Consider the following 27130-nt stretch of genomic DNA (forward strand, 5'->3'; position numbering starts at 1 on the left):
TTGAAGAATTTTGCTGGGATTTTGTTGGGTATTGCATTGAATCTGTAGATTGCTTTTGGTAAGATTGCCACTTTTACTAGGTTAATTCTACCTACCCAAGAGCATAAGAGATCTTTCCACTTTCTAGTGTCTTCTTCAATTTCTTTCTTCAAAGATTTAATATTCTTGTCATACAAGTCTTCCATTTGTTTGGCTAGAGTTACTCCGAGATATTTTATGCTATTTGTGGCTATTGTGAAGGGTGTTGTTTCTCTGATTTCTTTCTCAGCCAATTTATCATCTGTATAAAGGAGGACTACTAATTTTTTGAGTTAATCTTGTATCCTGCTATGTTGCTTAAAGTGTTTATGAGCTGTAGAAGTTCCCTGGTAGAATTTTTGGGGTTGCTTATGTAACTATCATATCATCAGCAGATAGTGAGAGTTTGACTTCTTCTTTTCTGATTTCATCCCTTTGACCTCCTTTTGTTTTCTTATTGCTCTAGCTGGAACCTTAAGAACTATGGAGAGAGCGGGTAACCTTGTTTTGTTCCTGATTTCAGTGAGATCGCTGTGAGTTTCTCTTCATTTAGTTTGATGTTGGCTGTTGGCTTGCTCTATATTGCCTTTATTATGTTTATGAATATTCCTTGTATCCCTGCTCTCTCCAAGACCTGTATCATGAAGGGATGCTGTATTTTGTCTAAAGCTTTTTTGGCATCTAATGAGATGATCATGTGGGTTTTATTTTTCAGTTTGTTTATATGGTGGGTTATGTTGACAGATTTTCATATGCTGAACCATCCCTGCATTTCTGGGATGAAGCTGACTTGCTCTTGCTGAGGACCCAGGCTGGATTTCCAGCACACACATGGTGGTTCACAACCATCTGTAATTATAATTTCAGGATCCCTGACATCTTTTTTTTTCTGACTTCCATTGCACCAGGCATGCAAGGGACAACCAGATGCCAGGGAGAACCATGATCAAAGAGGTTGCTCAAGGCTGTGCTGCCAGACTCAGGATACCTACCAACGACCAGGAACAACCTACTGTTGTCCAGGGAGAAGGAAAGCCAAATTCTTTAATCACTACGACAGAGACGGGAGCTAGAGAAATGTTCAGGAAGGGCAGTCAGACTTGAGACCTAATTGTCACAGATGTTGCTAGGACAGGAGTCAAGGGTGACGCCCAGATTTCTATGTGACTCCTTCCCAGGAATAAGCAACACTTAGACAGGACATGGTCCATGTCAACAGGAACTTGAGAGTCCTGCAGACCTGCATCAAACACTCAGGAGAGATGGGAACTAGGGGAATGAGGAAGGCCAAGGGGATGGAGGCGCTCAGCCACAGTGATGGTGTGTAGAAAGCAGATGGAGGGCTGGGGATGGACCCCGAGGTAGCACCAGCCCAGGCCAGAGAGACCAAGGAGGCCTAGGGCAAAGAATGAGGGGAGTGTGGTGTATTTCGGGAGGAGAAGGCAGAGTAGAGTAAGGGTGGGGTGTCCAGCAACGGGTAGCAGAGGCCAACCTGACAGCTGTGTCCTAGAAGACAAAAACACTTTACCCCAAGAAGCATCAGTGCGAATGATAAGCAAGAATCAAAAGTCAGTCTCCAAGGGGCCTGGAATGAGCTTCAAAATGCCTTGCGCAGCATTTCAGCCTGACCCTCAGTTTTTCACCTCCAAGTATCGGACTTGAAAAGTTCCAAGGAGTGCTTTATCTGAGGCGCCATTCCAGTAAGCGGGCATCACAAGGTCAAGATGAGGAAGAAGTGAACAGCACAATGGTGCAGATACTGCCGGGGGTTCAGAGGGCCACAGGGAAGGAAGCCAGCGGGACAACGCACAGATGTCTCCATTTTTGCAGCCAGGAGTTCAGACAAACAGGAAGACCTTCAATTCCTCCAACTGGGAAAGCTCTGTTCTGCCCGACGAGCGGAGGGGCTGAGCACATGACTGGAGATCATGGAAACAGAAGGTTGTGATTAAGGCTGCAAGAACTGCTCCATACGAAACCTACATCCAGCCTCCTCTGCAGAAAACCGTAAGCCTGGCTCCCCAGGGGCTTGGTCCTGTTCCTCATTGTGTTCCTCAGCCTTGAGGCCTCCTCTAGGCTGTTCACGGGGCACGGGCGTGCACGTGGTCTGTGGGGCCAGAAGAGCGACATCTACTCATGGGACCCAAACAAGGCCTAGACAGAAAATTGCACAATTCAAAAACTCCCTGCTGACATCTAACCGGGAGTTATGCGTATGCAGCCTCACAGAGGGAACTAAAGAAAACCCGGTATAATTACCCAAATGGCATTCCCTGTCCCTGGAAATGTGTCTCACCAGAGGTAGCAGAACTGTGTGGACTTCTACGAATTTCAATTATTAAGGGTTTCATAAAATGTTTTCTAATTTTATAGTTACATCTCTCCCCGGCCCCAACAAGCAGTTTCAAAGTATTTCTTGAAGTAATGAAGATTTCAAGACATTGTGGACGGTGCACCCCTTGCCTGTTAAACAAATGATCTGATGTACTCTATAGAACAGTGCCCCAACACTGTTACTTTACATACACGTGGCGGGATAACGTCCGGCTGAAGTGTGGCGTGTTCAGCAGAATCTCCAGCTGCGGTCAGTCCACTTTGTGCCACTACTGCCCACCCAGATGTGTAAAAAGAAATAAAAGTCTTTAGACACTGCATTAAGCCCCTGGAAACCAGATTCGCTCCAGAAGGTTCCACTTGAGGTTAAGAAAGATGCAGAATCTGGGGTGATCAGAGAGTTAAGACTCAGCTATGTGTCCCACTGACACAGCAAAGAGAGGCAAGTAGCTAACTTTCCCATGCCTGCGTCTTCCCGGCTGCAAATGGGAAAAATACTGCTAACCTCGCATGCTAACCTCGCAGGGTGATCTGCAGACAAACAGGAGGTACAGGCTTTGTGGCCAGCCTGGCCCATCATAGGCTTTAGTACACAACAGCAGTGAAATGAACTGAAGAAGTCAGTCCTAGACCTGTGGCCCTGGAAGACAGACTCAAGCAATCCTTTGTCCAGTCAACCACCAAGCCAACAGCTCACCCACTTCCTGTCTCTAGAGTTTGTGCAAGGCTCATGTAAAACACATAGCACTTGTTAATACTAAGCTTGAAAGAAATCAAGCTCTTTTAATTCCTTGAAGGGGAAAGAGCAGTAAAGAAAAAATAATAAAATGGAAAAATAAAATAACAAAATGGAAAAGACCAAAGAAGAATATCTGATGCCAAAAAAAAAAGGTCAAATTTTATACTCTGTGGAAAGTCCTTACAGCTACTAGCTAAAATAGCCAGGCTGGACCTGGAGAGCCGCTGGGACAAAAGAAGATGGTGAGCATCCAAAGAGCCAGAGAGGATGCTAGCGACCGCTACTCCAACAGCAGGTTCTTGATAAAGCCAAGGGGGAAGATAAGATAGCCAAATAGCAGAGGAGGAGAATGAAGCCGTAGTGACTCTGGCCAACAGCTGCCCCCGGCTTCCTCTCGTCAACCAGGAGAATCTGCAGAAGTGGCAGGTGCCTGGTAAGGAAAAGGCTGGAAGTCTTCTCCCATGGCTATGAGCGACTCCCCTATTCCCTAGGTGGGATCTAAGAGCCCCACTTCCTGTCCACCACCAGCCCCAGGCCTCCACAGGACACCAGAAGAGCGCCTTCCTCAGGCCTGTTTCACACACAGGCTGGACACGGACAGAACCGTTAGAACACAGCTGAGGATCAGCACCCACACCTCAGGCTTGTAAAACACTCCGTGACCTCCCCAGTGCCTTCACCCAGAGTCTCAAACTGTCTGCAAAACAAAAACACCATCTAGAATTCCTACCTTAATGCAATACCAAAGAAAATTATCTCCCACATGAACCTTTCCAAAATATACCCAAATCTTTGTAGGACAAAGCCTCTGAGTCAGCGGTTCTCAACCTCTGGGTCATGACCCCTTTTGGTGGAGCAACCCTTTCACAGGGGTCACCTATCAGATCTCCTGCATATCAGATATTTACATTATGATTCATAACAGTTGCACAATTACAGTTATGAAGTAGCAATGAAAGAATTTTCTGGGTGGGGGTCAGCACATCATGAACTATACCAACCAAAGGGAAGGTGAGAACCACTGCTCCAAGTAGTTACTGAAATACTTCGTTACTGTCTCTTTTATAAACTCACATTACACACCTGTACATCTCAGATCATGCCGTCACCTCTTAGACTATTCAGAGAAACCATGCTTCCTTTCCACATGGAGGTGAAGTTAGTAACCCAGAACGACAATGCCAGGTCTAAGGCTTCACACAGTAACATGCGACAATGAACCCTACCCAGATCTTGTCTCCTGAACCCAGGCTGTGCTTTTGCAAAACCCCACTGCAGGCAAGTGGCCTTTAGCCCCAATTCACTATCACCTGTCGCTGAATGTGTTCTAAAAACCAAGGGAGGAGAACAAGACAACCCAGCCTTCTTTCCTCTGTGGGCCCCCAACATTATATCACGGACATCACTGAGTTTCAAGGGTAATCTTCACAAGATGAAAACCTCCCCAGTACAACTCAGAAAGTGAAATATTTGATGCAAAGGAATAGGTGAATGTAAATGTAACAGGTTATAGGGGTCAGAAATTTGAAAAGCAAAGCAACATGTTCGTAGTTGACTAGAAAGCCTGCTTAGCCATTCTGAGAAACTCCAGAAGGCCGAATGTTAAGCTCGCTTTGTCAGATTCAATTTGGGAAACACTTGGCGGCCTTGTGCACAGTGCACTTCACAGCCCTTTGCCAAGTCACCGTTTCCACTGAGCTCACAACAGCACTCAGTGTGAGTAACCAACAGCTCCTCTCCCACCCTGGCCGGGCAGATTACCATGGGGCCAGGCACCTTGGAAACCCAAAAACAAATGGACTCAAATACTCTGGTTTTCAATCAATTCTGTTTGGAAATCAGGAAGACAGACTGAAGATGGAGCTTTGGGGAAGCTCTCCGTGGGATTGGTCCTCCCACAGACATCTCAGAAGTTCAGATGAGAAGCCCTAGAGAGCCTGGAGAGAAAGAAGGCGGCGGCAACGTGACTTTGGATAGCCTGGTCTATACCTACTGCTTGGGACAGTATTTAACGCAAAAGACTCAGAAATGTGGATCACCCTCAGTCTGTCCTTGGACCTGGCTCTTCTGTGTTTGAATATGTCATAGAGCGTGTCCTTTGCCTGCCTGGAAACGAGCAGAACAGGCCAAACTCATTGCCCTTCTACTGGGGCCCAGCCAGAATGACGGGTTTTAGCTATTACTTCATTCATACCAAAACAGTGAGAAAAGATGGTTAATTTTTCAAATTTTAATCTTATAAGCCTCTAGCCTATCAGAAGGGAGACCCAACAACTAAAAATCATTGCCCCCCCCCTTTCTGGTGCCCTCCCTGAGCCTTGTTTATTCGGAGGCGCTTTGTTCACTGAACGGCCTAGAGAAAGCCGCTAGACTCCTGAGCACAGGGATGGGCTCTGGAATGGGGGAGCAGAGCATCCAAGGCCATCCGGCTCTGCTCTTCACTTGTCCGTCTCCTTTCTCTGCCATGAACATCCCCCTTTCCTTCTTCAACCTGAAGCTGCCAGGAAGTTTCCATCTCTGTATCACCTCATCAGTCCCCGAGAGTAGGCACTCCACAGGGCAACTGTGTCCTTGGACACATGGAGAACATTGCTGGAATGTACTAAACCCCATACTTCCTGTGAGCAATTAATTACTGAACTCTACCTGCTGTGGGCTTCCCCTTCCAAGATGGTCTTCATTGTCCCAACTCAGCCCTGTTCCCACGCTGCCTGCTCTACACTTTCAGACTGTCCTAAATCCCTCGCAACTTCCAGATACCTGTCGTCATCATGTGTCAAAAACAGGGACACTTGCCCGGCGGTGGTGGCGCACGCCTTTAATCCCAGCACTTGGGAGGCAGAGGCAGGCGGATCTCTGTGAGTTCGAGGCCAGCCTGGTCTATAGAGCTAGTTCTAGGACAAGAACCAAAAAGCTACAGAGAAACCCTGTCTTGAAAATCCAAAAAAAAAGAAAAAAAAAAAACAGGGACACTTGTCAGGCGGTGGTGGCACACACCTTTAATCCCAGCACTCGGGAGGCAGAGGCAGGAAGAAGATCTCTATGCATAGGAGGACAGCCTGGTCTGCAAAGTGAGTTCAAGGCCAGACAGAGCTGTTACACAGAGAAACCTTGTCTGGAAAAACCAAAAGGAGAAACTTGAAGTGCTGGCCACTTAAGTGGATCAATACTGAACATTCTCGCCCAACACCCATCCTTTTCATCCCCTTTTCAAAGCTGCTGACAAATACTGACAATCAAGATATACTTCCATTGCAGCCAGTTTAATGCTAATCAACAATGACATGCTGTTTAGAAACTCACTCTCCAACTGGAAACTACCAGCCTCACACTGACTGGCAGAGGCCTGCCTAGAGGCAAGTGCCTCTGTCCTTTAAAAGTAAACATTTACCAGCGTCAACAGCTGGAACTGTGGGGCAGGTGTCTTCATAAAGCTAAAAGGGGCTTTTGTGGTGACCTCATCTTCATGGCACAGCACTCTCAGGACAGACCGAAATAAACGTGACGAAGCGCAACACTGCTCCCTGAAGCAGAAAACCACACGCGGCCTTCTGGAGACTTCTGCCATCTTGAAGGCAGTGGAGGTTGGTGTAGCATGAAGCTAGCTCATGCAGGCAGACTGGCTTGGAACAGGACAGGGAAAGCTTACAGCTTTGGAAGGTCTTATGGGAAGATGCAGCTGAAAGGACTGGGGAAAGCAACCGCTGGACTTTTGGACTTTTGCAACCCCACTGTCTCAGGAGGGGAAGTCATCTGACAGACTGAATCACACACTTGCAAAAGGCAAGCGTTTAGAAAAGCATCGAGATGTGAGTCACCGCCACAAAATGCTTTTCTCTGAACATCTTTGCAAAGCCGACCTCATGAATGCAGTGGCTCTTCCCAAAGCTCGAGTCATTCCTTTCAGTATTAGCTCACTGAACGATTTCATTGAGACATTACAAAATTTAGACCAGACCTGGTGGGGTACGCCTTTAATCCCAGCACTATAGAGGCAGCGGCAGAGGCAGGCAGGTCTCAGAGAATTACAGGCCAACCAGGCCTCCATAATGAGCCCCTGTCTCCAAAAATAAGTATCAAAAATAAAAAATAAACAAATAAAAAACTACAAAATTTACTAGGTGAAGAAAAGAAAACAAGTTGATTCAAGTGAGAGCCACTTTCCCCGGAGCAGCTTAAGCCACAGAACCCACAACACTTGCTGTTTTCACTTTAATTATTCAAGGACAATCCAACATAAAACCAACACGAGTAGCATGATTTTGCCAAAATTATAAACAATTGTAGCAATAAACTAGAAACTTTTTGAAACTTTAAAATGTGTGCTTTTCTGAATTACAAGTTATGGGAAAAAACCCACAGCCAGTCTCCAGTAATCATATCAGGAGCTGTTTTTGCTGTCTATTGGTAGCTAGTTGGTTCTTCAATGTGTTGTGTAAATGCCCATAATGATGTGGGAGTGTCATATATCAATCTGTTGATTTCATTGATTAAGCAATAAAGAAACTGCTTGGCCCTCATAGGTTAAAACATAGGTGGGTGGAGTAAACAGAACAGAATGCTGGGAGAAAGAAGCTGAGTCAAGGAGTCGCCATGATTCTCCCACTCCAGGCAGACGCAGGTTAAGATCATTCCTGGTAAGCCAGCTCGTGGGCTACAGCAGATTATTAGAAATGGGCTAGTCCAGGTGCGAGAGCTAGCCTAGAAGAGGCTAGATAGAAATGGGCCAAGCGGTGTTTAAAAGAATACAGTTTCCGTGTAATTATTTCGGGTAAAGCTAGCCGTGCGGGCGGCCGGGTGTGGGGACGCAGCCTCGCCGCTCCTATTTCAACACCCATAACTTCTAAAAAGGTCTACAGAAAATCAGAGACAGCCATGAGCGCTCATTCCGAAGAGTCCACCTATATATGTCACAGGGCTGAAGATCCCCTCCCTGCCATGCTGTATTAGTTTAGTCACTTCCTAATATGACTCTGTCAGGTAGTAAGATCGTTTGCCTTGAGTTCAACACAGCTAACCAGGTGTTCTGAGTTGGTCTCTCCCTAGACACTTCATATGCCATGGCTACTGACTCGGAACCTCCTGGGCCAGACTTCATTGCTGCTTTTACAGCACGAACCTCAAACTGACTACACAAGACTTAGACCATACCAACTCATCCTCGGTCTCCAACAGGGCTTTGCCTGACTAGAAGCCCATATGCAAACATAGTTGTTTCCGTAGCCTTGGTTTTGCTTTCAGTGGTTTCAGTTAACTGTGGTCAGTCATGGTCTGAAAGTATTAAACAGAGAGTTCCAGAAATAATTCCCAAGTTTTAATTTGTGTGCGATTCTGAGTAGCATGATAGAATGTCGTACCACCCTACTGTGTCCCTAGCAGAAGGCATGTCTTCCCTTTGTCTGGTGTATGTACAGAATATATGGTACCTTCCTGGTAATAGGATATATTTTATATATATATATATATATATATATATATATATATGGCATACAGTGTAATATTGTGAGAGAAAGAGAGAGACAGAACACACACTCATAATCATTTTCATTACGATGTCCTTCCCGTTGTTCTATTTGTTCATTATTGTTAACCTTTCCCTGTGCCTAATTGGTAAATAAATATATAGTATATCTGTATACAGGAAGAAAAAGCAGAGTTCCATGTAAGTTCTGGGACTATCTGAGGTTTCAAGCATTCACTTCAATCTTGGGATGTATTCCACAGCTTGGGGTGGGGTGGTAAAAGAATGAGTCTACTCTTGGGGGGCTATGACTTCCTCTGACCAATCCTTCAGAAGAATGCCCTGTTATTGGCTGGCCTGCCAATGGTGTCCCCTCAGCCTTACACTCACCCACTTTATCACCAGTCACGAGTAAGGCTTGGTGATTCAAGTGGTAATTTCTTGGCACCAATTCCTAGAATCCCATCCGATCATTCTCCCCTTTTTGCTAAAAGAGCCCATGGCTAAGACTGGTAAGTAAGCTAACTTAGCTGAGGCACAAATGTCAGGGGGTACAAAATCATGCATGACAAATATCTCAAAATAGAGTACTCCTAAAAATAAAATATTGACAATGAACACAATATCCAAATTTTAAATAAGGACAGAATGCGTTACCAAGGTTTGCTGTTATCTCAGCCTCCAGCACGGCTCTGCTCTGTTGCCTGAGGACACTGAACATGGAGGAGTTCTGGTGCCCTTTGAACTTGACACCTTATTTCCTTTGTGTTAGTCTGGGACAGGGGAGTGGCAATGGGCCCAGCTGTGCTCTCTGTAGCTCCCCTACAGTCAATAAGATTTCAGTGGAAGAGCTGAGAAGGGGCCTCTGGGAAAGCTCTTAATTAGAACATGACTCGGGGCTGACACTGGCCTTTTTCCCCCCTGGGACCATAACAGCCCCAATAGGAGGACTCAGAAAATGAAACCCCTGTGCAAACCACAGCGGGTGTTCTAGAGATACAGGGAGCCTGGTGACACCCCAGAATTAAGATCTCTATCCAGATACTTCAGGATTTCTTGTTAATTGAAAACAATACAAACTTACATTGCTTAAAGCACCATGGCTAGGTTTTAGTTAATAATTGATAAGTACAGTTCTTCATGGGTATGAAAAAGCCAAGCACAGTGGTAAAACCATCACTCCAGCTCAATGGGGCTGTTCTAGAGACAGCGCCATTTCATTCTCTTCTCTCTAATGGAAACCAAGGCAAGGCATTACCACCAAGTCTATCTCATCTTGTCCCACACAGTGACAGAGACAAAACTCAAGGAAGGCCAGGAACTAGCAACATCCCCTGGCCAGTGACAAGGGGCACTAATGCCTGCTATGTACTGATAACACAGGCATATCACTTCACGCCAAGGTAGCGGACAGCCATCCTGGTGCAGACCGGGTGTTGTGTTAGCTGATCTCAGGGGCAGGTATCTGTGGCTTCAAGCCTCCTCTCCTGTCTGGCCGCCCTCCTCTGCCTCGCTAGCACATTAGGGCCCACCACTCTACTAGTGCAAGCTCAACAACATCCTTCCCATTCCTGATAATTTTCTGGAGCGGAGGAACGGTCCTGTGTTAGGATATGCCTCGAGAGTGTTGAACTCTAAGCCTTCACTGTGGAATAGATTTGAACAAATGAAGCTTTGTTCTGTTCCCCACAAGAGTAACTCAAACCATATGAACCAAGTGCCACCTGGTGCCCCTCCTTAGACCTGTGACAGATGCATGTGAGAAAAAACACAGAAAACACGCAGCCTAGGCTTTGTCCTCTGCTGTTGACCCTGTGGGAGCGGGAGGCAGAGGCGCAGCGGTAGGGGTGGGGAAGGTGAGCAAACTTGGCACTTCTGACATCCTTACATGGAGGGGGCAGGGCCCTTTATGGCCCTGACCATGTGAGTGCCTGAACTGCACTTCCTGAACCAAGGGCAGGACCCTATCCTTTTCAGTACAGTGCGTGCAATCATCACCTGCTGTTCTCTTCGCTTTTGTAGGTTAAGTAATAAACCAAGTGCTCAAACCCTAATCTGCAGCATCAGCTCCGGAAGTTGGGAGAGAATGCTGCCAAGTGCTTACCAACACCCGAAAACGGTTCTTTTCATTCCCAGAGTGCAAGCAGCCTTATTAAATAAAAACTTTAAACCTTAAGTCCACCGCTTCTTTCTGGGCCTCCGATTTTAAAGCACTGCTTTAAGAAGAATAAATGAAGGTGACTGAGTTCATACAGCTATCTGTGCCCTGGTCAGGTGAAGATGGGACAACAAAAGCCGTGGCTGGGACACTCCACGGCCTTTTGGGGAATCAGGAGAGCAGGCGTCATTCTGGGAATGAGAAGCTGGGAACCGAGATCAACCCAACCAAGGAATAAAGAACTGTGGGAGAGGGGACAATGCAAACCGGTCCCTGCCCTACAATGCATGAGTGGACTTTCTGGGGACCAGATGCCTGGCTCAACACTGCTGGGATCCTTCACTGAGCGCTGTGAGGTCAAAGGCTGAGAGGTTAGAACAGGCTAGCTTCCCCAGGTCTGGGCTCAGCAGGAGCTCCCTGGCTACTATAGAAAGCATCCTTGAGAATAGCTATATATGGGGGGGGGGGGGAGGGGGGACTAGGAACCCAGAAGCCAGCTGTAGGTCCTTGATCAGGCTGCGTTCCTTCTTCAGGAAAAATAATGAGGCCATCCATCAGCAAGCCCTGTGAGGAGCCTAAGAGCGCTAACGGCCATGCCGCTATGATTCTGTGTTCTGGAGCCTCACCCGACATGGTGCTGAGTCACCCCACCACTGGCTGTCTGCTTGGGTCTTCTTTTCCTGACCATCCTTTTGACTCAAAGCAAACCAGGAAGAGAAAAGCAGAACTCTAGACGGGTCCCCATTGTTCCCATTTCTCAGGACACTAAAATGGACTTGGATGTTTAGGGCAAGCAATGGCCTACGCTTTGGTTTCCAGGAGGCCATCCAAGACCTAGGGCCTCCTTTTCTGTGTTTTCTCAGGAGTTGTCATGAGGAGTACATGGTACCATAACATAGTTCCACTCTCCACAAGGCTTCCACACTGGGGCTTGGGGGGAGAGGGTGGGGTAAGGCCCAAGGAGAAAACACTGTCAAAACCACAGCTGCCACTACAGCAGCTTCTCGGGTCCTCTAGAGCCGGTTTTACTCTCTCCTATAAAACCATACAAAAAGCTTAAAATCTTCTGTGGTGTCTCACTGAAAGTCTAACAAGTCTATTAGAAGAACTATGAACTCCTCGGAAGGAGGGGGAAAGTCCACCTTGTCAAGTCCCAGAACAGTTACCCTTCTATTTCTATTGTTTGGATCTCACAAAAGGAAGTGAGGCTTCATCTGACCCCAAAGACATACCACAGGGTTCAGACACAGGCGTGAGCCCGTAGGGAATGGTGGCCTGCAGAGACACCATGGAGACAGTCCTACTGGTCCGTCACATTTGTCCTGCCCACGACACTAACTCTATTGGAGAAAAGCATGGTTGATGCTTGGAAGCCCACTTGAACCGCTCTTTTGGACCCACTTCCCTCCATCCTCTCTTCTCTTCTTCCTAGTGTTTCCCAGAGAGAAGAGGGCAGTGTCCCTGGTGTTCTAGTGACGGGGACTGGGAAAGAGAAGCAAGGATGATTCTATAAAGCCCTTTCTCAACCAGAACCACACAAAACTAGCTCAGCCAGAGCTGAGGGGAGGTGCCAGGCCAAAGGGCAAACCCATCATAGCAATGCTAGCCTTCACCTCCCCAGGCCCACACACTCACTTCTACCATGACTTCCCTACTCTGCCGATGCCTCCCAGCTCTGTCCTTTGAAGTTGTGGAGGCTATAGCTTTGCTCCTGGGCCAAGCCTGGGGCTTTGGTTGTCTCTAGAACTCTTGAGCATCAACTAGACCCAATGTTTCCATTGCACGAGCACAGGGCTATGTTACTGCAGTACCGCACACCTCAGGGGCCGGTTGTCTGCAAGTTCCTGCAAATTCCTGACAGTAAACATGCACACGGCAGCAAGCACCATACATGGTACAGTTAGAATCAAAACTGGAACCTTCTGGGGGCAGAGTCATATCGTCGGACTGGCTACCCATCATACCCTTGGAGGGACTCAAGCATTTCTCCTCAGAGGTGCGAAAGCCCTTTCTGGATGCTGGAGATCGGTGAAAATGTAGCTGGCTGGGCTTTCCCTGTGAGATCAGTCAGACAAACTCAAGTTTCAGGCTTTGAAAACAGCCTGGTGACCAAGCCTGACAACATGGAAGACGGAAAGAGTCAAAAACTGTGTGTGTGGAGGAGCTCACTTAGTGGGTGAGTAGGGGGAGGACCATGACACAAGTGGCATTTGGCCAGGACACTGCAAACAGCTGTTGCCATTACTGTTCACACGTAGTCCTTTACTGGAAGAATAAAAAATACCCCCTGTCACCAGAGACGCATCTACAGCGCCTGCCCCAGAATAACCTGCAAACCCTTAAACCACACAGAATTAGGCATCTCTGTCAACCAAGAAACCTCCGAACCCAAGAGAGCCCTGGCCTCCAAGGAATGCTTTTTAAATTCCCCAAGTTACAAACTATCTATATCCTCAAGAAAGCTTTAAAAATAATCAGAGGACATTTAATTCTCGTGGCTTCAGTGTCTGGGCTGGGCTAATCTTTATCCTTACAGTTTTGGTGATGACTCTGTAATGTCACAAGGACTTCAATGATGTATCAGTTAGCCCAGGGCAGTGTTGGTCATCATATTTATAATGTTCATAGCTGTCCAGTTCTGTAGTTTTTTTTTTAATCAATGTATGACATTCAAAATCCTATCATTATACAAAAGCATCCTTAGAATGTTTCATAGGAAAAGAGAAGGCTAACTTACAGATGCCCACTAAGCTCTTGCAACCCTAAAGTGCAGCCCCTGGCTGGTCCCATGGGTATCACCCCGGAGCCAGAGCTCAGCTCAGACCCACTGAGTCACCATCTTGCATATTCACTGGCATGGTCATGCTTTAGGAGCCCTGCTCCCAGACTGTCCTTGTCCCACCCATCTCTTACATCACCCTCCCTGGAGGCCTTGTAGCTTTCTCCAGAGTCCTGTTACCATGGCAATCTCAATCTGAGTGGCGTTACACTCACCTGGCTGTGCCTGGCCCACCAGACCTCCTTCCTTTACTTTCAAGGCCACGTTGGTCCAGAAGGGTTTAAAATGAGCACTTTTTTTTTTTTTGCTCCATCCAGAATGTTTATTCATAAGGAAAACAACCTATTTTTAGGCATCAATTGCCAGCCCATCCTGGCTCATGGGGTCCTTCTCCTCCCACTTGCCCAATTAGAAAGATCATATTGTTTCCTGGCATACAATTCCAAGGGCTTTTGAACACAAGCAGGGGACTAGGAGAAGGGCTCCAAAAACAGCTCTCAGAGAATGGAAACAAGATGATTTCTGCTCAAAGCAATTTCCTCAGCACCCACCCTTTCCTCCCACCACAGACCCCATGCTGAAGGGACGCCAAGGCCACGTGCAAGAAACAGAACACCAATGTATGCAACACTTATTTTCACCCCCACAATGCAGCAGGAAAAAAGGGACAGCCAATCCACCAGCTCTCCCGTTATCCCACCCAAGTTGAAGGCTTAACAGAAGAGCCCCAGTTTCCCAGATGATAGGGAGACTTTATGTCCATGGGTATTTTTTTGTTTTTTTGTTTTTTAATGTGGAGAGGTGTAAACACAATGCTTCTCACGTGCTACATCCCTGAATTCTGCCTGTTAAGGGGAATCTCACCTTGTTGCCACATTATACTTCCAGGACAGGAACACAAGAGTCTGTTGCTTTTCTCACAGTAGAGGGCACTAATCCATCACTGTACTTTCCCTGCTGAACCTCCAAACTCCTCTAAGAATCCTCCATCAAGATCTACTGACTAGTCCTGTAGTCTACCAAACCCACCCCAAACTCCTGAATCAGGGTTCTCATCTTCAAACTCCTGAGACAATACGTTGGCTCACCAAGAAGTGGGCTGATGGACCAGAGAGTGCAGTTTATAGAGTACTCCGGAGTAAACAAGAGGACCAGTTTTTTGTTTTGTTTTGTTTGGTTTGGTTTGGTTTTTCAAGACAGGGTTTCTCTGTAGTTTTGAAGCCTGTCCTGGAACTAGCTCTTGTAGACCAGGCTGACCTTGAACTCATAGAGATCCACCTGCCTCCGCCTCCCAAGTGATGGGATTAAAGGTGCACCACCACTGCCCAGCTGAAGATCAGCTTTGATCCCCAAAAGCCAAGATGAAAATCCAGGTGTGGAGCATGCCTGTCATCTCATCACTGGGGAGGAGAGGTGGCTGTGTGTCCATCACAGAGGAGGCTGGACGGTAAAGCCCTGAGGCTTGCTGGATAACTGACCTATCGTAATCTGTGGACACCAGGCCAATGAGACACCACCTCAAAAAGCTCAGTGGATAACACCTGAGGATGAATGGTACCTGCGGCTGCTGTCCTTCGCCCTCTGCATGCATATGAATGCAAGCCCACAGTGCAGGATGTGTGCATGCTTGAATACACATGTGCATGCGCGCGCGCGCGCGCGCACACACACGCACACACACACACACACACACACACACACACACACACATACACACAGGGCTGCTGCTGTCACTCATGTGTATCCACAAAGCAATCTGTGCCTGCTATATCCTAGGCTACTGTCTGGGGCTACCCAACCCTTACAAACCAGTTTCTATGACTTCTCCAGAGGTTCTGAGATGGAGGCTCCTATCCAATCGACCAGTTATAATTGCTCAAATTAGTAGTAGACATGCAAAAACAGACGGCAATATGAAAATCCAGACTTCAGGCTGAAAAACAGCCTTCCTCCTTGCAACCCCAAATCCACATTTGCACATGACAGTGGGGAGCTAAGTAATGGTTTACCCACTGTGGACGGAACCCTGGCTCTCCAGTTTATCCCAGTTGCCACCACTTCTGTCTGCCTTAAATAGCCTGTCGTGTTCTGCCTGTCTGAGCATATGACTGCCCCACAGCAGACTACAGCTCCTCCCCAAACTGTATCTACTGCTCGCGCCACCATCACCTCCTCTCTTAGCAGCCCCACCTGCACTGGTAGGGGTTCCCCTGATGTGGGGAAAGGAGAGCCTGCAGGAGAAGCCGCCTATTCTCCATACAGCCCCGACCTGAGACAACCGTCCCCAGCAAGCACAATGTTCAGGACAGGAGGACCCATCTCCAACCTGCTAGGTTTCGAGCCGCACCATTCAACGACAATGTGATGTCGTTAGATCTCTGCCATGGTTTGGATGATGGCACCACCCCTAATTCAGGGCACAACAGACCCCAAGGCAACAAAAGCAGGAAATAGCGTTGGTACTTGCCTCGGCAGCACATACACTAGGCTGTAATGACAGAGAAAATCAGCATGGCATGGCCCCTACGCAAGGGTCACAACAGGCAGGTCTGTGAAGGGTTCCAGGGTAGAGAGAAAAGCGGGCCTGTGGTGGCTGGTGACAACCCAGGGCTCTGCCCTCAGACGTGGGTTTGTCCTCTATAACAGGGCTCTGGATGACTTCACCTTCCACGTGAGGATTCAATGGTAAGTTCCTGTCCTGGAAGCAGATGGTAGGCACAGCAGGTCCCCACGCTGCTACCTAGGTCCTGAACTTGCCAGTGTTCAGAGCTCTAGAAATATTTTTCTATTCTTTAACTGTTATGCAGGCTAAAGGCTTTGTTCATTTTATTATCATTGCTATTATTACACCTACTATTACTATTATTATTATTATTAGCAATGCTAGGGATTGAATCTAGAGCCTGAAGCATGCTAGGTAAGAACTTGACCCTGAGCTACACTGCCAGTCCTAAGGTATATTTTTACAGTAACAACATAAAAACAGAGATAACCCCAAAGAAGTTAACCTAGTCCTTCACGGAGTTATTGGAAGAAATCAAAGTAAAGGAGGGCTGGGCATCATGGGTATAATGTATAACATGCTCCATGAAGATGGCGCTCATTGACATGGTTAGTGCCCACTTTTCTCTCACCTTCGACTCCTCCCCTCAACTCCTCTGAGAAGGGCAATGCTCATTACCCATGGCAGAAAATGAGGCACTTTAGCCTGTGGCAGGATCTGATCTGGTCAACAGCACCCCAGGATGTAGGCTGGAGGAGTAAAGTTGCCAAACCACAGGGCCACTACCTCCACACCCCTCCCACCGCCACTCCCACATTCCTCCCATCACAACCCCCACACCCCTCCCACCGCCACTCCCACACCCCTCCCATCGCAACCCCCACACCCCTCCCACCGCCACTCCCACACCCCTCCCATCGCAACCCCCACACCCCTCCCACCGCCACCCCCACACCCCTCCCATCGCAACCCCCACACTCCTCCCACCGCTATACCTCCACACCCCTACCAGCTTCTGTAGGAACCTGCCAAACACTTCATTGTTGTTGTTGTTGTTTTAAGTCACAGATTTCATCTGTCTCTCTTCAAAGTCAGTCAGTACTTCTCACTCCGTGTTGGCCCACACAACCTTCCCTTCTCTGATCTCATCTCACAGAGCACTTGGTCTGGACCACACAGCTCAGCTGTGAATGGGCTCTCAGTATTTCCCACATACTGAGAGACTTTCCAGAGAAACTGTGAGCGGCCCAAAGGTGGTTAGCACAGGTGGTCTTTAAAGTGCAGAGATAAACACTCCCCTAACACACACACAGTTGCTCCATCCTTAGTTTAGAGAAGACATTTTGGCACTCTTTTTACACCAGCAAATGCTAAGCAATGGGGCAAACATAATCCATGTCAATGCCTATTCCCCATGTGCAAAGAGGCATGCTTCACGTTAACTAAACCATGGCATGGAAGGTTCCTAGTCGTCTCTGATAATGTTGGATCCACACACGGTATTATAAATGAAAGGGGACTGAACTGGGTCACTGTCTTGTTTGTTTCCTTAGAAAGGAACTGACTCGTGATCCTGAGGCTGCAGAATTTTATCTGCCAACACTGCAAAACAGACAGGAAAAAAAATGATGTGTCTTTCCCAAACACGAGGGTTTCCATGCAAGTTCCTCCTCTCAGTTCCAAACATCACTCACTGATTTCAACAGGCGACAGCTCTGGCCCCAGCTGGCCCTCTGAAGCCGCAGAAGACCTCATGGTCAACAGCATAGCTGCTCACAGCATGGCGTCACTTGGAGTCTCTAAGCTCAGAGGTGGTTAGGGGAACTCCTGTGTGTGGCATCTCTTTACGCATTCATCCACTGTAGTCACTCTGAGGTTTCAAAAGCCCATACTACCCCTAGCTAGTGCACCAGACCCTACCCTCCTACCCCACCTTCATGGTTGTTGCCCCAGTATGTACGCTCTTGGCTACTGCTCCATCACCATGCCTGCCTGCTGCCACGCTCCCCACCATGACGGTCATGGACTTGCCCTCTGAAACTGCAAGCGAGCCCCCAGTTAAATGATTTCTTTTGTAAGTTACTTTGGTCATGATGTCTCTTCGCAGCATTTTAAAAGTAACTAAATACCCCAAAGAACCTCCTCTTCTGTGGGGTGGACACAGCCTTATTAGAGGGACTCTCAGGGGCCCACTCCAGCGATGCAAAACGATCCTGCCAGGCCTTTAGCAACAAGAAAACAGCACCGTCTGTGATGCTCCTGTGGCCATGGCAAAGGAACAATGCTGACCTCTAGCAGTGGCAAACAGAGTTATAGAAGTGTCTGGGCAGAGCCTGAAGTCTCCATGAAGGAAAATAGCACCAATACTGGCTTGAAGAACAAAGAAGCAGAAAACTCTCTGCCTCCCACCTAAAGCAAGTTGGAAGCCCCTCCCTTAATTAACTGCTTAGCATATCACCCTTGAGTCTGCAATCCTGCCTCTCAAGCCATCCCTGAACCCCCACTTCACCTCAGCCCCATGCGTGCCTAGAAAACAGGCTTTCAGCGGGGCCTCTGGGCGGGGAGGAATGGGACCCCGAGGAAGAAAGCTCAGGGGAGAGGGGATAGCATTTCCCAAGTATTCCTTGATTAACCAAGCAGAACACACCCACACAAGGGCCAGGGCCCAACAAGCAAAGCCTCAAGTTTCCCCTTCATTCCTGACCACCTCTGGTGGCCCTGGGAGGCCAGGGAGCTCCATTTCAAATGAAAAGTCCCACTTGAGAAGCCCATGCCATATGGACTCCACTGTGGCCTGTCCACTCTGCCCGAGGCTCCCTGCCACTCTAGTGACAAAGCTCTGGGAAGGAGGGGGAGCCCCTTCATGTGCTCTTGCAGTGAGGTACCAGATGAATGTGTTACTAAAACAGGTCTCAAGCCCTCCAGGAGTGGGGAATTCAGTGACACAGGAGGAGGGGACAAATAGGAAATACAGACATAAATGACTGCTAAAAATCCACTTCAAAAAACAACCTGCCTTCATTGGCTGGGGGTGTGGTTCAGTGGTACAGTGTTTGTCTTTCATGCCGGGCACCCTGGATTTGATCCTAGCACTTCTCATCTCAAATAAAGAAAGAAAGCTTGGAGGGCAGGACGCCAGAGTATAGCCCCTCACAGTTCCTGCCTGTCTAGAATGCGTGAGAAGAAATCAGACTCCTGTGGCTGAACTGACCAAAGCACCTTTCTTTGAAAAATATATTCCAGTATTGGAGAAAGTGGGGAGCCACCCTGTAATCCCAGAACCCCAAAGTTTCAGAAAGTTAGTTACTCTGCCACTTTTAGATCATTTTAAGTGATTTTTGTCATTGAGCCTGTGTTCGGTTACTTCCACGCTCTCCTGAGATAAATTCTGCACCACTGTGTTGACTTCGATGCTTCCTAGGGAGAGAAGATCTCTAATAGGCCTCCCATAACCTCGGCTTGCTTCCTCCCATAGACTCCTCAGGAGGCCCTGTTTCCGAATGGGAAATGTGCTGCGGCCATCAGGAACTGTGTCAGACATGCCCACCGCTACCTGCGGATCCCACTGTTCAGTCCACCGGTAAAGAGCACCGGTGGTACTTCCAGGGATTCCTAGACGACCATGCCTGATCCCACCTTCTGGCCCCAGCTGGCCCTCTGAAGCTGCAGAAGGCCTCATGGTCAACAGTGTAGCTGCTCACAGCCTGGTGTTACTTGGCGTTTCTGAGCTTAGAGACGCCTGTGTGTGGCATCTCTTTATGCATTCATCCACTGCAGTCACTCTGAGGTTTCAAAAGCCCATACTACCCCTAACTAGTGCACCAGACCACCTTCTGCTCTCCAGCCCATCCTTTGTTTAGCTCCTACTGGAACCTCTTCCCCTTTTTCCCCATGTCTACTCCTTTACCTGCCCTTTGAGATCTAGTTCACAGACATGAGATCTTTCCCTCTACGCTACTGCTCTTCTGAAGAGGACCTAGTCTTTGTCTAATCCACTTCAAAACCACCACTCCCTTCTAACTAGCGGACCTAAGAGCAGGTCTTTTCCCTTCACTCCACAGTAGTAGGCAGACCCCCGGGGGTCAAGTCCTCTTGGACGGACTCACCTTCATTGCTCCATGAGGCCTCTAGGCAACCAGTGACAGCTTCTTTCTATCTATCTATCTATCTATCTATCTATCTATCTATCTATCTATCTATCCATCCATCCATCTAATCTATCATCTATCTATCTATCTATCTATCTATCTATCTATCTATCCATCTAATCTATCATCTATCTATCTATCTATCTATCTATCCACCCATCTAATCTATCATCTATCTATCTATCTATCTATCTATCTAATCTATCCTCTATCTGTCTATCTATTTATCCATCCATCTATCTAATCTATCATCTATCATCTATCTATCTATCTAATCTATCTATCGTCTGTCTATCTGTCTGTCTGTCTGTCTATCTGTCTATCTATCTAGGCAGGGTTTTTCAGTGTGGCTTTGGAGCCTGTCCTTGCACTCACTCTGTAGACCAGGCTGGCCTTGAACTCATAGAGATCCACCTGTCTCTTCCTCCTGAGTGCTAGGATTAAAGGCATGTGCCACCACCGCCCGGCTGATAGCTTCTTAAAGAATCCCCCTAGAGCTCTGTGCTGCTTGCAGATGGGAACATGCATCCACAGAACTCCTTGGGTGTGTGTTCTCTTTGAGGGAGTCCAGCGGGAGAGTCCTACCCTCAGCCCTGTCCTGAGAACCAATCCTCAGACTCAAGACACAGCTTCCTGGGTGCAAATACAGGGCTGGAATAACCAAGGCAGCTGCCACAGGGACAGGAGTTCTAGGGAACAGCAAGGCCCAGGCAGAAATATAGAAAGGGCATTTTCCATGTGGTCAGGGCACCTTCCGGTACACACAACTGGAGGGCAGGGTCATAGTGAGATATGGCCATGGCAATAAGGACAAAATGCCAGGTCAGACCTACTGCCCACTGTCACGTTGCATCTCAGGGGAGCTGGTAGCTTGTGCAGGAGCTGCGGACGTCTGAGCCTTTGTTCCGCACAGTTCCAAGATGGGAGAGGCTCAGCATGCTGGTGGCTAGCCGACTTCTAGGGGCCCAGGTGGGAGAATCAGATAGGTGCTCTCTTCTCTGCTTCTTGGGAAGAATGTTGGGGAGGGCTGAGGACAGTTACTGACTCTAGTGCCCAGACAGGATGGACAGACAGGCCTAACCTGCCAGCTCAGTCTCCCTCCACAGTAGCCCCAGGTCAGGCAAGCTCACAAGGGCAGAGGCCGTGTGGTCCCATCCGCACACCATGAGAGTGGTTGAGTGGTACTTAGGAAGAAAGGAGCTCAGATTCTTTACCTTGGAATGCCACAGGCAGTTCATTTGAGGGATGCCATCAGCCTTACCATTCCTAGGCTCCCACGGTAGGGAACAGGGGAAAGTAGCTAAAATGGATGAGCATCTTAGCAGTGAAATGTAGCGCCACAAGCATCCGTTGCCACGTTTAGCAGGGGAAGTTGGTTGGATTTGCTTGAACCCTCGAGTGAGGGACCCACGGAGATGCAACAAAGGTCCGCAGCTCTGCTGACCACAGCAGTTTTGAAGCAGCCTATCAGCAAGTCTGACCACCTCAGCAGGAGTGTCAAGCCACAGAGAGGCAACCCAGTAGGTTCTGGGCCATTTTCTTAAAGGCAAACATGTACACATGGAGACCGAAAACAACAGGCAACAAACTGATGACCTCAACAGGCTGGAACTGTGTGTCAGTCTGCTTCCCAGAAACTAGGCCGGTCACCTAGCCTTCCCTTCCTCCTGAAGAAAAATAAATCCCTAACGAAAATATGGAATTCATCTGCATTGCAAGCCCAAGTGGAGAGTGGTTTGTTTCCTCCTTGTGGATGGCTGCTTCCTCCCACTCGCTCTCGAGTCTCGGGGACAAGGAGTGTGAACACCCCCTGGTAGGAATTCCAACAGCCTCGCGGAGACAGATGTCTGGGAAAGCTGCTTATCTTGGGGATGCGGGATGCGGATAACATATGCTCTCCAGCCTCCCTGGGACTGTGCCTGAGGAGTGTGCTTGTCCATGTGCGTCCATGTGCATGTATGTGTGAATGTGCCTGGCGGGGGGAGGGGAGCAGTGAGAGAAGGAGAGAGGGAGGGAGAGAGATGCGTGTGTACATTTATGTGTGCGTGTGTCAATTCCCTTCTTCGGCGAATCCAACTTAGGCCCTTAGGCACTCTTATTTAGCACCCTTCACAGTGACCCCTTACCCAACACACTATCCACCACAGAGTCAAGAATGAGATTCCCTGTGCACGGGTTTCTCTGAAAAGTCCGGTATTGTCAACCTTCAGTGAACATGTCACTGGCAGGAAGGCAGCCAGGCTCCCAGGAAGGAACAAGAACACGTTCATGCTATTAGGGCACCAGTGTCGAATTCCTGCCTGGTAGATATCATAGCTCACCGCTTAGAGTTATTTAGTGCTCAGCACTCCCCAAGCACCCACGTCTGCTCACATTTCCACAGAGCCGTCTTGCTCCCTGGGAGAAACTCACTCCGCTCCTAGCTACATCTCACTGAAAATGGGGGTCTGCTGTGTGCTGGCAGATCCCTGAGGCCACCTGGGTGTTCTGTGAAACTGCTTCTCAAACAGCCCCAACTTCTCAAATGCACCTATAAAAACAAACCCGACACCTGCAGAATCCACTTCCTTGGAGGCCAACTTTGCTCCAGCAGAGGCACTGACCAAGGGAACGCAACAGTGGAGAGAAAGGGCCTGAAGTCAGTCAAGAGCGGCCCCTGAAACGCAGTGTTTGCTGAGGTCCGTGTGAGAGAATGCACCCGAGAAGCTGAGGTAGAAACGGGAGAAAAGACAGCCACGTTTTAAAAACTCAAACCTATACATAGGTTATGCTCACCTACCGTGACATATCACCTGTTGTAACTCCTACAATGCCAGGACCGGCTCTAGAGTAGCTGAGGGCCCCTGATGTCACACACACACACACGCACGCACGCACGCACGCATGCACGCACGCACGCACGCACTTTCCAGAGCTGCACACTGGTTGCTAGTATACACTGCGATGTCAAGCTGCTGGTTCCCTTTCTCCTTCGCTTTTCTGTCAAGATCATTCATACACAGCCTGAGAGCTCTCAGCTTTATACGAACAGTCTTTGCATATCGGCAAGAAGGACGCTGTTTCAGACCTGATATCCTTAGGGGCTCTACTTACCAAAACCATAAGAGAAAGAGGTCGTGGGGGGGGGGAAGGGGAGAGAAAAAGGGAGAGGGAGAGAAAAAGGGAGAGACATGAGGTTAGAACACCCATCAACATGGATGGGCATGGGTCCCTGTAGTAAGCTGTAGTCCTTTGGGCTGTACGGGACAGCTGGATCTTTAGATTTCTGAGGAAACTACACACTGATTTCCGGCAATGCATGAGAGTTCCCCCCTCTCCCACAGTCTCACCAGCACCTGCTGTCATTGGTTTTATTAACCTTGGCCACTGTGGCTAGGTTAGGATGAAATCTTAAAGTAATTTAAATTTGCACTTCCCTGACGGCTAAGGATGTTGAACATTTTCCTAAAGGCTCTCTCGGCCATTTGTGTTTCATCTTCTGAGAACTCTGCCTATTGGTTGTTTTCTTGATGTTCTGGGTTTTTTTTTGTTTTTTTGTTTGTTTTGAATTCTTTGACTATTCTAAACAGAAATCCTCTGTCAGATGTATAGTTGGTAAAGATTTTTTTCCCCCATTCTGTAAGGTGTTGCTTTGCATGAATGATGGTGTCCTTTGTTGTACAGAAGCTTTTCGGCTTTAACGAGGTTCCATTTATTAATTGTTGATCTCAATGAGGGTGCGACCAGTGTCCTGTTCAGAAAGTCGTTTCCTATGCCAACAAGTTCGAGTGTCTCACCCAGCCTTCTCTAGAGGAGCTTCTTGCAGTAGATGGGAAGTAATAGAGAGACCCCCAACTGGAGAGTGTGCAGAGGGCGAGAGACTTTGGAACACTCAGTCCTAAATGGGATGTCTTATCACGCTTCTCCCCTCGAGGCTCGGGACCTATGCTGAAGAGGAGGTGGACACACTGGAAGAGCCAAAGGTGGTGAATAACTCCAAGGAAACAGAGTGTTCCAAACACAGCGTGGAAGATGCACATCTGAGCTCACAGAGACTGCCCAAGCCAGACGGAATCCCAACACAGAGGGGAAGTGAACACAGAGTCCTGCTACTTGTAACTGATACCTCATGGGAGAGGGGGAATCAGGATTCTCCCAAGGAACAACACTGTCTGTCAGCCCCCTCCAGGGCAGGCCTCAGGCTCAGGAGGAGGACACTGTGTCTGTCAGCCCCCTCCAGGGCAGGCCTCCCGTTCAGAAGTAGTTGGACAACTCAAAACAGACTCCATGGTTTTTTTGTTGTGGTGGTGGTGGTTGTTTATTACTGTTTGGTGTTTTCTTTATTGTTTTTGTTTGTTTGTTTGTTTTAAGTGAAAAGACATGAAGTTGGGTGAGTAAGAAGGTGGGGAAGATCTGGGAGAGGTTTGGGGAAGACAAAGAATATGATAAAAAATATAGTGTATGAAAAATTTTGTAAATAATTAAAAATAAAATCAAATTTTGAGGGTGTTAGAACAATGGATACATATCTGTGGAGTGTTCATCCACCAATGCAATGTTCCTCCTACACACGTCCACATGACAAGGGCCAGGGACCATGGAGGAAGAAGGGTGGAACACTTGGAAGAGCCAAAGGCTGGGGAGGACTGTACTGTATGTACTGAACAGGAACACGGGACCTCTGGGGAGGACTGTACTGAACTGAACAGAAACACGGGACCTCTGCACTCATGGACTCAGTGCATCAGGGGGCACCCACACAAGATCTGAACAAGACCAAGCCAGTAGACACTCTAAGACATGAGCCCCACCCCCTTGCTGAGGAGACAGTGGCTTCTGGGGGCAGGAGAGTCCGTTTTCTTTAAGGGTGTGGCCCCAAAGGTTAACCTTGTTCCAGGGGATGGCCCACACTCGTGAGCATATGGGCAACACAAATTTTATATATATATATGAACATGAAATTGGGAGTGGGTGGGGAAGTGGGGATGGATCTAGGAAGATTTAGGGAGAAGAGTAGGAGGGTTAATGTAATAAAAACCCATTGTAAACATATATGAAATTATCAAAGAATTAATGGAAATGTGTCTTTCTTACAGTGAGAGTCAATGGGAGCAATACAGTAGATCATTCAAGGAAATCGAGTTATGCCAAATGAGCCCGGGCTCAGCTCCATTACTCTGTCATCTGTATGACTCTGGCCAAACCACTCACGCTCTGAGCCGCCATTTTCCCACCTGTAATGGAACCTTCTCTTCCGAGAGCGCAGCAAGCATCCTAGGCACGGTGCCCAGCACATGGAAAGCTCTCAGTGAATGTCACTGTCACTCACGGGTTTTCACAGACCTCAACACTGATGTCTGCTGGTGCTCGCGTGAGGCGACAAGTCACCTGCCCACACGACCAGAACAGCCGTCTCGTTTCTCTTGGCACTCAAAGGCTGCAGCCTGCGTGTCCTGTTTACACTGGCTGAGGGCTTCCTGGTGACAGAGCAGTTACACGGGAACATGTATTTGTTTAGATCTTAGCATTCGCTGCTCCCAAATGTCTGTGGATTGATCTATGTGGATCTCAGAAACGCAATCGTTAGCTGCCCGGCTGAAGAGGTCTCTCTCTGTGTTTGTTTTTACTAGAAGGCAGGCCTCTGAACCTGTGGTTTGCAAACTTCCCTTTTAAGCATGGAACACTATTTATCAAACAGACTCTGACAGGCGTGCCTGGAAGCAGAGCTGGACCAATTTAAAAGCAGGGGGTTGCAAAGCGACCTCCGTCCCTAAACGCATTTTTACGTACCCCTGAAAAATACCCCTAGGACCTGGAACATTCTCTAGAACATGCTCAGAAAACACTAGTTTAAATCCGTTATCCAGCTTGAATCCCATGGCCTGTAAACTCCACCCAGCCTGCACAGGAATTCTCCTTGCTTTATCAGTGACACAAAGCCGGAGACGCACAAACCGCAACGTCCTACTTCCTAAACATCCTGACATGGCTGTGACATACACCTACCCCCCTTTTTTAAATTGACTACACACTGAGTAATGTCACCCCTCCACCAAGATCTCCAGGATCAGTGTTAATGGCCAAGCCACCTGTGTGGATGACTTGCTAGATCATCGTGATTGACAGCTCCTCATCAACACTAGGTAATGGCATATGAGCCAAGGTAGCAGTCTATCCAAAGCTCCCAAAACAAATCCAAACAATTTTCCATAAAAACGCATCTTCCTGGTGAAAGGAGTCACTCCTTCTGATGCTGGTGAAGTATCGACACAGTGCAGGCTCACACAGCGCAGGATCCACATGTCTGAAGTGGAACCGGGACAGAAAATCAGACAGCAATTCAGAGCAGGGGCCAGAAAGCTGAAGCAGCTGGGGAAAGTCATTATTCCAGAAAACACAAGGCCAGGAAGCAGGCCCCTCCTCCTTCGCTTAATTGCGGCTCGCTTGGCGGAAGCAGGTCATGGGTTTAAGTGTGGGAATCTAAGAGGTAGAGGACGGACTTGCTCAGGGTGGTCTGAGGGAGATCAGCCAGGAGTGATGGGGCTGGAGCCAACTGAGAAAAAAAAGAATCCCAACCAATCGCAAGGAAAATATTTCCTTCTCAGAAAAGGCTGCTCTACTTCCCCAGGGACGGCTGGAAGACTCCCAGCCTGAGTCGTTTGGAAACACATTTTACGAAGCGCTACAGGGGGATCCCAGGGGGGGATGGTCTGGCCATTGACAGAAGAGGATTCAAGACCAAGTGAGCCTTTTCCAGTTCCAACTCCCATGATTCCTGGGTCTCTCTTACTTCTTCCCAGCTCTCCCCCAGACAGCTTGGTCTGAGTACAACTTTCAGTATCCTCTGCCTTGATTACTTCAGGGCCTGGCTATTACCCCTCATGGACCTCAGCTGAAGAGACTCAGCCATAGCCTGATTTCCTTGCTAGCCAGCTCCATCTGGCCTCAGGCACCAAGAAAAGCAGCAGAGGTCATGTCCAAGGACCTGGCGCTGCTGGCCCAGACCCTCAT

At 48.2% G+C, this 27130-nt stretch overlaps 1 protein-coding gene across 2 annotated transcripts in view; it reads right to left on the reverse strand.

Moving 5' to 3' along the window:
* The window catches only part of Lhfpl2 (LHFPL tetraspan subfamily member 2), a 147048-nt gene that overhangs the window by 38116 nt on the left and 81802 nt on the right, over positions 1 to 27130 (reverse strand). The window contains exons 1-2 of one of the 2 annotated variants that reach the window (XM_041663664.1): positions 16988 to 17049; positions 15816 to 15977 (exon numbers count right to left, since the gene is read on the reverse strand). The exons of the other annotated variant lie outside the window; for it this stretch is intronic. The gene's annotated coding sequence lies outside the window, so the exon portion shown is untranslated. Of the gene's footprint in view, positions 1 to 15815; positions 15978 to 16987; positions 17050 to 27130 lie in introns of those variants that run through there. 2 annotated transcript variants of the gene reach the window in all.

The sequence above is a fragment of the Microtus oregoni genome, unplaced genomic scaffold (genome assembly GCF_018167655.1).
Source record: "Microtus oregoni isolate MIOR12 unplaced genomic scaffold, Mior012 000014F_ref0000157, whole genome shotgun sequence".
Lineage (NCBI taxonomy): Eukaryota > Metazoa > Chordata > Mammalia > Rodentia > Cricetidae > Microtus > Microtus oregoni.